Source organism: Macaca thibetana, chromosome 5 (assembly GCF_024542745.1).
Source record: "Macaca thibetana thibetana isolate TM-01 chromosome 5, ASM2454274v1, whole genome shotgun sequence".
In the NCBI taxonomy this organism is placed as follows: domain Eukaryota; kingdom Metazoa; phylum Chordata; class Mammalia; order Primates; family Cercopithecidae; genus Macaca; species Macaca thibetana.
Window position 1 is genome coordinate 54,970,824 of NC_065582.1, and position 13,164 is coordinate 54,983,987.

Here is a 13,164-nt window from a genome sequence, read left to right on the forward strand (position 1 = left end):
AAGTAAAGGAATCTATTGAATTTAAAGTATCTCATAAATAGAATTTTCCAAGACTCTCAAACCTTTTGAAAAAAATTGTGTCCCTGGTATGCTGACTTTATCTGCAAAAAAAGAAAGCTGCAAAATCCCTAGACGTCCGCCCAGCTGTTTCTAGCTTCTGTTATATTTACTCTGATTTATCTAGCATGGCACATAATTAGTTGTTTGGGTTATTGAATAAAGCCTGACTGTACTTGATTATGATTCACAACACATTATTTATATTGTCATTATAAAGGCAATTTTGGGCCAAGGTACATTTCAACTTCTTTTTATTGGGAAAAGCATGCCAAAAAGCTGGTACATAGTCTTCCTCCAAACACTATAAATTATTTTCTGTATGTGTTTAATGACAACATTATGTGTTTTTAATTAAAAATAAATGTGCCCAGAGAGTTCTCCAAAAATATCCATATCCTTGCCACAATATCTGTCTATAGAAATTTTTCACAGCAGTTAAGTCTAGCTCAAAGTCTATATGTATGACAATTTTCCTCCTCAATTTAGTTAGCAGAAATTAATTTAATGGATGTTTACACTCCCCATGGAACATTTTTCACGGTTACATCTCATGAAATAGTGGACACAACAAATATTTGTGTAAGGGCAAAAGAAAGAATAATTCAATAGAGAATTGTATTTCTCCATTGAATATAAGCTTCTGAAGGCAGAAAGTGTTTGGGTGAGGGAGAAAAGACAAGATGGAAGAAGGTGAACAAGAAGGCACAATCCATGTTGCTTCCAGGTTCTTCCTCACCAACTTTCCCACCCACGGGAAAATGCAGCCTGCGCCTGGGAAGATGCAGATCAACCGGGGAGCATGCGCCAGCTGACATCAATCCAAAGAGATCTCAACTTACCCGGCCGTGCCTATGGAGACGCCCCTATCATGCCCTTATCCCGCCCACTGCCCGCCTCCTTCCAGTACCAATGCATAAAAGTCTGCCACCGGCAGGAGCGGGCCTGACTTCTTCGGCCCCTCCTACTTATGGACCGGAGAACCTCACGGGAGAGTGCAGGGGCGACTTCCCTGGCCCCATACCTGAGGACCGGAGAACCTCGCCCGAGAGTGTGTGCCTATTTGCAATAAAAGACTGCCGCTTTCTTATGTACTTTGGCCTCATGTTTAATTATTTAGCTCTCCTAAATTAAGTATTAAATTAAGACAATTATTAAATTAAATTAAGACAGAAAGTATAGCTGACATGCATTTGCTCCCCTTCTGCACTGGGATTTTTACATATGCCATCCCTTAAGACAGTGAGTAGTGTCACAAGAAATCTAAGATGATAGCTTGTTGATTATTCTCTGCTTCAGTTTTCTAGACTCCTGTTAGAGGTCTGAAATGACTGCTCTTTTTTTTGTTTCTTTGTATTAATCTCTATTCACTCCATTCCAAAGTAAATAAAGTTAGTAATTTTTCTTTTTAAAGCAGCAGTGGTACATATGAAAACCTACCTGGCACATAAATATGTAAGACAGATTTTCATTTATAGTTACTTCAAAAACCCAGGTTCAGTTGAATAATTTATGAAAGTTATAAACATGAGATCAAACTTTGCTTATACTTTTCCTTCCGGGGTTTCACTAAAAAGTCATAATATTGTTTAGGAGTCATAAAAGTCTTTAATTTATATATCACAGCCTGCTTTTATTTAGTCTAGGGATCTACATAACACACATGTTATGCATTCCCCAATTGCCTATGCCAACATGAAGACAAGAATGCTGATTAATTACTTTAATGCTAGCCTAACTCAGCTATTCTAAAGGTCAGATGAAGACTCACTAAAAAGAAACCAAAACTCTATGGATTAGCTTAACTATGGCAAACTACTGTGATAAATTAGAATTTGTGCATAATTTATTCTTTAAAAAAAAGTCTACACTGTTAAAGAGTTTCAATTTATTAGACTAATTTGTGTATTTTGGAAGGAGACCAGCTCCCATCATCTTACTGGACATTTGATTTAGGATTTTTACCATCAGTACTATTCCTGCTATATGAAGAGGGTGTTAACAGGGGGTAGCTACTCAGGCATGAGCAGGGAAGAAGAGCACCCTCCCACCACACCGCCCACTGCTCTCCCACCAGGAATGTCAGGAAACCATCAGGTGACAGGCAGTTGTCACACTCACTACCTCTCTGAAATAATAATTGTGTTGCAGGACTTCTCCCTTAGTTGACTAAAAACGGGGTTCTTTGTCTCACAGCCACAACAATTCAGGCAAGCAATTTAAATAGTGAGTAAGATAGGTTTTTATTGGGTGAAAATGAAGAAAAGGGGAAAACAAGGACTCTCGCTAGACCAGAGTGCCTTGCTAAAGTTCTTTCTACCTGCAGTTCAAATTCCAGGTTCCAAGTCCAGGTTCCACACAGGAAGAGGCGGGGCCAGGCTCCTCCCTGCTGCAAAGGGCGGGAACTTCCTGAGACTCCACGTCAGTGGGAAGGCTGGTTGAAGTTTCTCCAGGGACCTGCCCCTGCCACCTGGCTGTCTCAATTAGTTACAGCTGGTGTCAGGGAACGGCCTTTCTCAATAGATAGAAACACCAGAAAATGGTGTTGCTTCCCAATAAGTAGCTTCCCATAAAATCTCAGGAGTTGGGCAAGTAAACTCAAGCATGTACCATAAGAGGCAAAATGGTGTAATTTAACTGGTATGTGACCTTCCAGGGACATTCCACCGCTAAGGGAAGAATGCCTCCAGTGAGCACACATACAATATATAAAACCCCAAGTCAGTTGGACACAGTGGCTCATGCCTGTGATCCCAGAACTTTGGGAGGCCAAGCGGGTGGATCTTGAAGTCAGGAGATCGAGACCGCCCTGGCTAACACGGTGAATCCCAATCTCTACCAAAAATACAAAAAAAATTAGCCGGGTGTGGTGGCAGGCGCCTGTAGTCCCAGCTACTCAGGAGGCTGAGGCAGGAGAATGGCGTGAACCTGCGAGGCGTAGCCTGCAGTGAGCCGAGATTGCGCCACTGCACTCTAGACTGGGAGAGAGAGCGAGACTCCGTCTCAAAAAGAAAAGAAAAGAAAAAAAAAAAAAAAAATCAGAAGGTCAAACCAGGCACTTGACTCTCTGAAGTTGCCTGCTTGGCCCTCTTCCAAGTGTACTTTCCTTCCTTTTATTCCTGTTCTAAAGGTTTTTAATAAGCTTTCACTCCAACTCTAAAACCTGCCTCAGTCTCTCCTTCTGCCTTATGCCCTTCAGTGGAATTCTTTCTTCTGAGGAGGCAAGAATTGAGGCTGCTGCAGAACTATACAGATTCACCACTGTTAACGAGGGCAGATACGGGTTTTCACTTATAAGAGTCTGATGCTGAAATCTCTAATATAATACTCTTGAGAGATTTAGTTGAAATCACTTTGGTATGACAAAAAGGGTGGTCTATAAAGAAGGGCATTTTCGAAGTCCAAGGTTAGCTATAAACTGTTAACTATAAACTGAAGTTTATAGGTAAAAAATAAGTTTATAGCTTAAGAACACAAAAATCACGAGTGACTATCTCCTTCCTACTCATAGAATGGGGTCATCAGCCATTTGTTACCTTTCTCTACCGAAAGAACATGAGGGTCCTCTCCTGTCTTAAGATTTCTAAATTTATTGTAACAATACTAGCATTTTTTGTTGAAAGCAAATGAATGCATAAATTAATATAAAGTATAGTATAAGATAAACTTAATAGCTTGGGCATGATGCATATTAAGGTGGTATATGCTTCACTTCTATATTCCTACATTTCTACCTGTTATTCCTAGCTAATATCTATTACCTCAAAAGGTATCCCTGTAGTGAACAACCTAAGAGGTATGCTCTGCTTTCGGTTTTGCTTTTCCACACACCTGAATCTGTCCCTAAATTGAGTGTTTTCTGTAAGAGATGTGTCAAGGTTTTAGTTTGTGAACTGATACTTAAGGCAATTACTTCCATAAATTAGGATGCCTCTAAAATTAATTATTATATCAAACTCTCATCTGTGATACAAAATATCTGCTGCCACAGATTCAGTGTCCCTTTGCCTGACTGCGATTAGGCAAAGATTTAAAAAAAAAAAAAAAAAATCTGAAAATGGTGTTCAGACTCAGGAACACTGTTATGAACAGATTTCACCTCCATGATTAATTACTTAAAAATAAAATGACTGGAGATGGTAGAGCTGGATAAGAAAGCAAGGAAAAAAATGTGTGCATCTTTTATTCAGTAAGAATTATTAACAAACACCTAGAAAAGCTGAGATTCCAAGAAAAGTAAAATTATGCTTAGGAGAGTTCCTCAGATTCATTATTCTGTACTCAGAAAACAGACTCCTCTGATTTAACTTTATGTTACTTTCATACAAATTGATTTCTTTGGTAAACCAAAAATGACATTCTCAGCCCTCCAACCAACTGAATGGATCCCTCCTCTCCACCAATGGCATTCTAAAGTAAACCTGAAATGCATTCTAAACCTGAAATGGCACCAATGGCATTCTAAAGTAAACAATAGTTCAGGCCATGATGGAAATGGGTGGTCAGACATGTCTCGTCCTAGCTTCCTCCTTTGGAATTCAGGCATGGCTGGCCAGCATTAACATTAAAACAGAGACCTTAAGACTGACAGAACAGACTCTTTAAGTCTGATTTATTTATTTTATCTGAAGCCTGCTACCTGGAGGCTTCATCTGCATAATAAGAGCCTTGGTCTCCACAACCCTGTATTTATTTATTTATTTATTTATTTATGAGGAAGTCTCCACAACCCTTTATTGACTGATTGATTGAATGATTGATTGATGACGGAATCTTGCTCTGTCACCCAGGCTGGAGTGCAGTGCGTGATCTCGGCTCACTGAAACCTCCTCCTCCCACACAACCCCTTATTTTAACCCAGACACTTCCTTCTATTGATTGCAGATTGTTAGATAAACATTTTCAACCAATTGCCAATTGGAAATTCTTTGAATCCACCTATGCCCTGAAATCCATCCCCAACATGCCCCCAGTTTTAGTCGACCTTTCTTTCCAGACTGAACCAATGTACATCTTACACGTGTTAATTCATGTCTTATGTCTCCCTAAAATGTAAAAAATCAGGTGTAGCCTGACCACCTTAGGCACATATCAGGACCTCCTGAGACTGTGTCACAGACATGTCCTTAACTTTTAGTCAAAATAAACTTACAACTTGATTGAGACTTAGATACTTTTTGGTTTACACTTTGAGCATGTGCGCGCACAGACACACACGCAAATTATATCCGTAGTGCAAATAAAGAAGTGATCCTCGAGACCTAAAGTTTCTTTTTCATTTTCCTTTCTTCTCCCCAAAGGAAAGTTTCTATAGCCTCTTGCCCACGGAAAACAGTAAGACAAAGCATCTGCTGTCAAGACTGAGTGACAATTTGTAATAATTAGCATCAGGAACAATAGACCACTTTTTAAACTCCTACTCAGAGTGCTTAGCAAAGTATTCAAAGTCATTTAAATTGTTTGAGAGATAATAAGGACTAAAGAACTTGCAGGTGTTATGCACAGAGGCAATGAGCACTACAGTCATTATACCACTGTAATTCCAACCAAAACAATCTCCCAAACAGTTGCAGAGGAATTTAATGGTAACTCACTTTGAGGAGGAAGGTTCTTAAGTGTAGCCTTGAGCGGTAAACCTTTGGAAGGAAGATTAGTAGGCAATTTTTGGCCTCATAGTCATAACCTTTATGGGTGATTGTACCTGAAGTTTGGCTTCTGCCTAGCTGTATCTCAGATCCCTTGAAACACCTGTGTGCCTGAGATTTGCTGCAAGGGTGCTATTGCCATTTTCAGAAGAAGACTTATGCCAGCTGCTTTGGAACTGGTAAGGGATCTATTTGAGACAGAGAGAAGTCTAGGAAATAACTGAGAGGGAAAAAGCATACAAACTAACTTAGGAGTCATGCTTTTCATGTCACATAGATGGGATTTTCTTTCCCTGGGTTGTCTTTTTGAATTCCTCCTTGAAATAGCAGCAATCCAGAATTCTGATGAAACAACACCTGTTCCGACCCCAGGGCAGACTTTTGGGCAGTAATCCTTTTGGATACCAATTTATTCAAGTGTGCTAAATAATTAGTGAGTCAACTTTCCTAGTTGATTTCCATTCCTATGGGCAATACTGACTCTTTTCTAATTTGAATCATTTTATAAGCTAATTCTAGAATATAGTTTCCAACAAATGAGATTCCGCTGTCATGCGCGTCCGTGTGAAGAGACCACCAAACAGGTTTTGTGTGAGCAATAAAGCTGTTTATTTCTCCTGGGTGCAGGCGGGCTGAGTCCGAAAAGAGAGTCAGCAAAGGGAGATAAGGGTGGGGCCGTTTTATAGGATTTGGGTAGGTAAAGGAAAATTACAGTTAAAGGTGGGTTGTTCTCTGGTGGACAGGAGTGGGGGATCACAAGGTGCTCAGTAGGGGAGGTTTTGAGCCAGGATGAGCCAGGAAAAGCAATTTCACAAGATAATATCATCGCTTAAGGCAAGGACCGGCCATTTTCTCTTCTTTTGTGGTGGAATGTCATCGGTTAAGGCGAGGCAGGGCATTTGCACTTCTTTTGTGATTCTTCAGTTACTTCAGGCCATCTGGGCGTATATGTGCAAGTCACAGGGGATGCGATGGCTTGGCTTGGGTTCAGAGGCCTGAAAAATATAATTTAAGTCCCTTCTGAAATCTAGCAGCATATTCTTTTTAGGACAACGCTTACAATATTATTATTTATTTCATACATGTTTTAGTATTTTAATGTAAACATCTAGAAAGTAAAAATGACTCATAAATGACACAAATTTGTAGATTTCCTGTGAATTAGTTCATCTAAAACAACCTTGGCACAAATAGTACAGATAATAAAAATGTTTCATGAGTTGTGTATAATTATTTAATTTTAGAATTAAGCAGTTAGGTAATTTGCATGTATAATGCATATTAATATATACATATGTGATTTACAACTATGTGTGACTATTAAGTTTTATGTAAACTGAGTCCTTTAGAGAGTAGGTGCCAGCTGGGCTTCCTGGGTGGAGAAGGGGCTCAGAAAGCTGTGAAACTCACTCATTTCCTGCATCAGGACTTCCTTCGGTCCTGGATGGATAATATTGAAGATATATGCTTAAAATATTCCTAACACCAGGATTTGTGCATGTGTTTTCTACCCCAAGAAAGCTATAAACAGGGAAAATGTTGCTTTAAGTTTCCTTGTGTCCTGTCTCCCTCTCTCCCTTCCCCCTCCCCTGAAACTAAAGTAAAAGGAATGTTAACTGCCTGTTTTTCTGTGACCCGCAGACCTTATCTATACTCCCAATTCCAGTTCCTTGTAAACATACTTTGTAAAGTCCTGTAAGATCCTGTCTCCTTTGCCATGCCGCTGCAAGGTCATAAAGTAGATAAAACCTAAGTTGCAATTCCGGTTTGCCTCAAAATCTAAGACATGTCATAAAATACTCTACTGCCTTTGTTTCTTGCTCTGGTAACATCTTTCCGCCTCATGTATTTCCCTGACTTAAAGAGTTTAAAAGGCAATCACCCAAAACCAGCAGTGGCTACCCGTTCAGGACCCCTTCCTTGCTGTGGAAGTTTTGTACTTTCACTCTGCTCAGTAAAACCTACAGCTTTTTCTCTCTTTGTTCGTGTCTCTATCACTCGCCACAGTCAGCTGCCACACCAATTCTTTGGTGTGGTTAGGCAAGAACCTTAGGTGTTACACGTTGGAATATTTGACATATAAACATTACGTTTCTCCATATATTAGACACATACAAATAATTTAAAACTTTATTTCTTATGTGTTATATCTAAAAAATAATTACTAAATAAATCAGATCCCACAAAACAGGGCCTTGAGACGGGGACTTGCTCTGTCACCCAAACTGGAATTCAGTAGTGCAATCACAGCTCATTGCAGTCTTGACTTACCATGCCCAAAAGATCCTCCCACCTAAGCCCCCCAGCTAGCTGGGACCACATGCACATATGACCATGCTTGGTTAATGTTTAGAAAAAAAAAAATTATAGTGATAGTGTCTCCCTATGTTGCTCAGACTGGTCTCAAATGCTTGAGCTGAAGTGATCCTTCCACCTCAGCCTCCCAAAATGCTGGGATTACAAATGTGAGCCACATTGCCCAGCCTAAAATTTATGTTTTTACACTGCTAAAATGCTGATATTTAATAATAATAAATGATATTGCTATGTAGAAAGAAAATTAGATTTGGATGAGGATTAAACATTTTAAACATTTCACTTGAAATTATAACCTATTATTGGATGTCTTTTTTAACATATATAGTCTCAAATATACCTAATACTATTACATTGCAAAAATTAAAGTTCATGGAAATTTTTTTTTTTTTTTTTTTTTTTTTTTTTTTGAGACAGAGTCTCGTTCTGCCGCTGGGGCTGGAGTGCAGTGGCCGGATCTCAGCTCACTGCAAGCTCTGCCTCTCGGGTTTATGCCATGCTCCTGCCTCAGCCTCCCGAGTAGCTGGGACTACAGACGCCCGCCACCTCGCCCGGCTAGTTTTTTTTGTATTTTTAGTAGAGACGGGGTTTCACTGTGTTAGCCAGGATGGTCTCGATCTCCTGACCTCGTGATCCGCCCGTCTCAGCCTCCCAAAGTGCTGGGATTACAGGCTTGAGCCACCGCGCCCGGCCAGCTAATTCTTACTAAGATAAAAGAAACTATGTTGTCCTAATTTCAATCATGAATATTATTGTTTGAGATTAAAAAGTTTTTTAACGAATGTAATTCCATCATAATCTTAGTAGTAGCTAAACATTAGTAAAGTATGTGTATTTTTTCTTCATAATGCAACCTAAATATATATTTAGTGTAATGTAAATGTTTAATATAATGTAATGTAAAATAATATATTTTCTTCTGATTCACTACATAATGAAAAAAATGGATAAATTTACAAACTATAATTGCCATACAATTTGATTTACAAGAATTTCTTTTATATCAAGACCTTATAATGGTAATGCCACTTACCTTTTCATCAATTGTCCATCATTATTTTTCATTCACTTAAATAACTACATCCTTCAGTTATTTGGAGGCCTGCAGCCACTTGAAGTGTATTCTCAGAGGGTTCAAAATATAACATTAGATTTCTGTTTCACTTTGATATTTTATTTCATGGCAGCTATAACAAATAACCTAAGGTGTTTCTTCTGTGATAAGGTAATATTAATTCCCAGCAACAGATGTGGACTTCTCAGTTTTTCTGCCAGGTACAATTTGGAAAATACAGTTGCTATATTTTTTCACAATTTTACTTTTGCTCTTTTGACTCAACCTGGCTATATAACTAGAGATAGTATACACCGTTGAGTAAAATTTTTGAATAAGACTATTTAGAAGGCACTTTTAAATATTTGTTTTATTTATTTGCTATTGTGTTTAACTTCCTACCATCACTTTCATCAACAATATGGTATGTTTGAAATATTTACATAAACACCTTTGAGAGTTGTGGCCAATTACAAAGTTTAGAATAAACAGTCAACAAAAGACTGCCATTATTTCAGATATCAAATGAAAGTTCACGAGACAAGGTACACAACACTACTCTTGTATTTGATTTCACTAGAAGGACTCACAGAACTCATTTAAAGCTGTTTTACTTGTGGTTACAGCTTATTACAGAAAGAGAATACAGATTAAAATCTGCCAGGAGATGAAGTATTATACCTAGGTCAGAATCCAGCAAAGGTACCAAATGTGAATCTCCCATTGCCCCCAACCTGGGGGAGTGGCAAATTTATTAGTTTCTAGGCATTAACATGTAACCATACACATGAAGTATTATTAACTAGAAAAGCTTTCAAGTCTTTGGTGTCCAGAATTTTTAGTAGGGTTCAATCACTTACCATTGCTGTGGCTGGCATTTAGTCTTCAGCCCTTTCTGGAAGTTGGACTGACATTTTTATTCCCCAGTCCCCTTTGGAGGCAGAATTGAAAACTTGTGGTCCAAAGATTCCATCGCAGAGTACTTTTTGACTGGATAGTGGCCAAAGCTCCCAGACAAAGACATTCCCATCAGGAAGGATATTCTAGTGGCCTAGAGATCACTAACCAAGAGCCAAGGATGAAGGCCAGACCTATCTTTTGGTAAAGCTGATTCTTCACTACGCAAACGTTAAAATTACTAAACCTGAAACAGGCACATTGAATTCAGCAAATGAATGAGGCAATGAGTTTTTTCATCTGTTTTTTTGTTTGTTTTTGAGACAGAGTTTCACTCGTATTGGCCATGGTAGAGTGCAATGGTGTGATCTCGGCTCACTGCAACCTCTCTTTCCCAGGTTCAAGCGATTCTCCTACCTCAGCCTCCTGAGTAGCTGGGATTACAGGCATGTACCACCACTCCCGGCTAATTTTTTGTATTTTTAGTAGAGATGGGGTTTCTCCATGTTGGTCAGGTTGGTCTTGAACTCCTGACCTCATGTGACCCACCCGTCTTCGCCTCCTAAACTGCTGGGATTACAGGTGTGAGCCACTGCACCCTGCCACCATTTTTTTAAAAATATATATTTGGATTTCTAAAAATTTCTGTGGCTTAACACAGAACTATAGTAAAATCATGATATAATTCAGAGATGCTAACTTGCATATTGTTAAAAACTTTCAGTATGAATTTAGAACGTCCTGGTTTTGCATTTCAATTCAGTTATTAAGCATGCAACATAAGAAAATACAGAACAGAAAGTGTTTTCCATCCCTGTTTCCAAATCAGCCCCTTATATTAAAGTGAAATTCTCATGGGTGCCTTGCTTCAGCATCACTTCATGAGGATACATATCTATGTATGTTAGACATAGGTAAGTGGTGTGTGTATGTGTATGTGTGTGTTTCTTCCTCAACCAGATGCACAAGGAAGAGTAAAGCAAAAGCAAACTCTCTTCTCCAACTCTCTTCTCTCTATTTTCCCATTTGCCCTTTCTCTAAATATAAAAGAACTTCCTTCTTTTATATTCACTGGAGTAAACTGACTGGCAAATGAGAGCCTTATTCCCATTATCCACACAAAACTCATAATCAATAAGTGAATAGCAAACAAATTTCACTATTATATTTCATACTGTGATTATTTCATTCATTATTAATACTGTAATTAAACATTATAGTATTTCATACTGTAATAATTATCATTATTCAGTATAATGATAAGAGTATATAATTTCAAACAAAAAGAACTCCTAAAATATAAGAAAGAAATGTTCTACAAAAACTTGACAGACCATTAATGTAAAATTTACAAAAGAAGAAATACAAAAATGATCAAACTTAACATTTTCAGCTACACTAATAGGTAGAGAAATACCAACTGCAGTGACAAAAATTTTATATTTTTGCAAAATAGATTTCCAAGAACATTCTTTGTTTTGAGACAGAGTCTTGCTCTGTCACTGCAGAGGCACAATTGCCACCACTGCAACCTCTGCCTCCTGGGTTCAAGAGATTCTCTGTCTTAGCCTTCCAAGTATCTGGGAATACAGGTGCTCACCACCACGCCCAGCTATTTTTTTTTTTTTTTTTATTTCACTAGAGATGGGGTTTCACCATGTTGGCCAGGCTGATGTCGAACTCTTGACCTCAGGTGATCCGCCCGCCTCAGCCTTCCAAAGTGCTGGGATTACAGGTGTGAGCCAGCACACATGGCCTGCAGCAACATTCTTAAATACATTTATTGGGATGAGATCAGGGACCATATTTAAATTCCTTTTTGGTATATGCCCAAGGGCTACCATGTTAGCTTGCAAGTAATAGACAATCAATGCATATTTATTCAATATATTTTAGAGTATAATTCTAGATTGAATGTATTAATGTATTTTGCTTATAATCTTTTTTTTTTTTTGAGACGGGGTCTCACTCTGTCGTTCAGGTTGGAGTGCAGTGGCGCGATCTCCGCTCACTGCAAGCTCCGCCTCCCGGGTTCACGCCATTCTCCTGCCTCAGCCTCCCGAGTAGCTGGGACTACAGGCGCCGACCACCTCGCCCGGCTAGTTTTTTGTATTTTTTAGTAGAGACGGGGTTTCACCATGTTAGCCAGGATGGTCTCGATCTCCTGACCTCGTGATCCGCCCATCTCGGCCTCCCAAAGTGCTGGGATTACCGGCTTGAGCCACTGCGCCCGGCTGTTTTGCTTATAATTAAAACAAGTTCATAAGCTTTGATCATTGACTGAATGGAATGTAGTATTGACAGTTTTTGTTAAATTTGAAACGCTCACTCTGGACATATTTCTGAATGTAAGCCCAGCTTATTTCTATGTTGTAGATTGTAATTAATTATCAAAGAGGAGGAATGTAATTTGGACACTATAGCAGCAAAGCTGCTTTCAAAATCTTTCTGTAGTAACTAATTCCTGATGTATATAAAATTATGTATGCACGTGTGTCTGTATATAAGTATGTGTGTATGTATTTACTATTTGTGATTCTCATAATTACATGGCAAAATTCATAGAGTTGATTATGAATATATTATGAAAAAGATTAAGAAAACCTACTCTAAAACATTGATTAATATCGTCAAGACTAGAAACATTTATTAAATATGGAGATGAAGCTAGAATTCAGTCTTCTGACTCTCAGTCCATTACTCTCCTTCTACAGTACTAGACATCTTCTCTTTCTAGTTGGAGTCTTGGAAACCCTAAATTTATCTTCCTATGCACAAAGTAACATGAAGAAATATTATAATACTACATATAATTAAAGCAGAAAAAGACTATTTTTGCATATATAAATTTCTAACTGTTTTAAATCTAGTACTTGTAAACACTAATTTCATACCTAATGTAGAAGATGAAAAAGGGAAAAAGCAACTCTTAAAAATGGTTTTCGTCTTTTTCTGGGTAAGTTGTTGCTTCTGTAGTTTAGTTTCCTTTCAGCACTATCAGTCTCTTTTAAAGTAGCAACACATTTGTATCTAATACATCTTTTTCAAGGACTATTGTGCTCTTTTAGATAATTGTTTTTCTAACATCATTAGGGCTTTCTAGGCTTTAAGTTTTCACAATGAATACTACAAGATAATTTGAACTAAAAAGAGAATAACTTGTAGAAAATTGTTGTCTTCCCTCAGTTTTAAAAC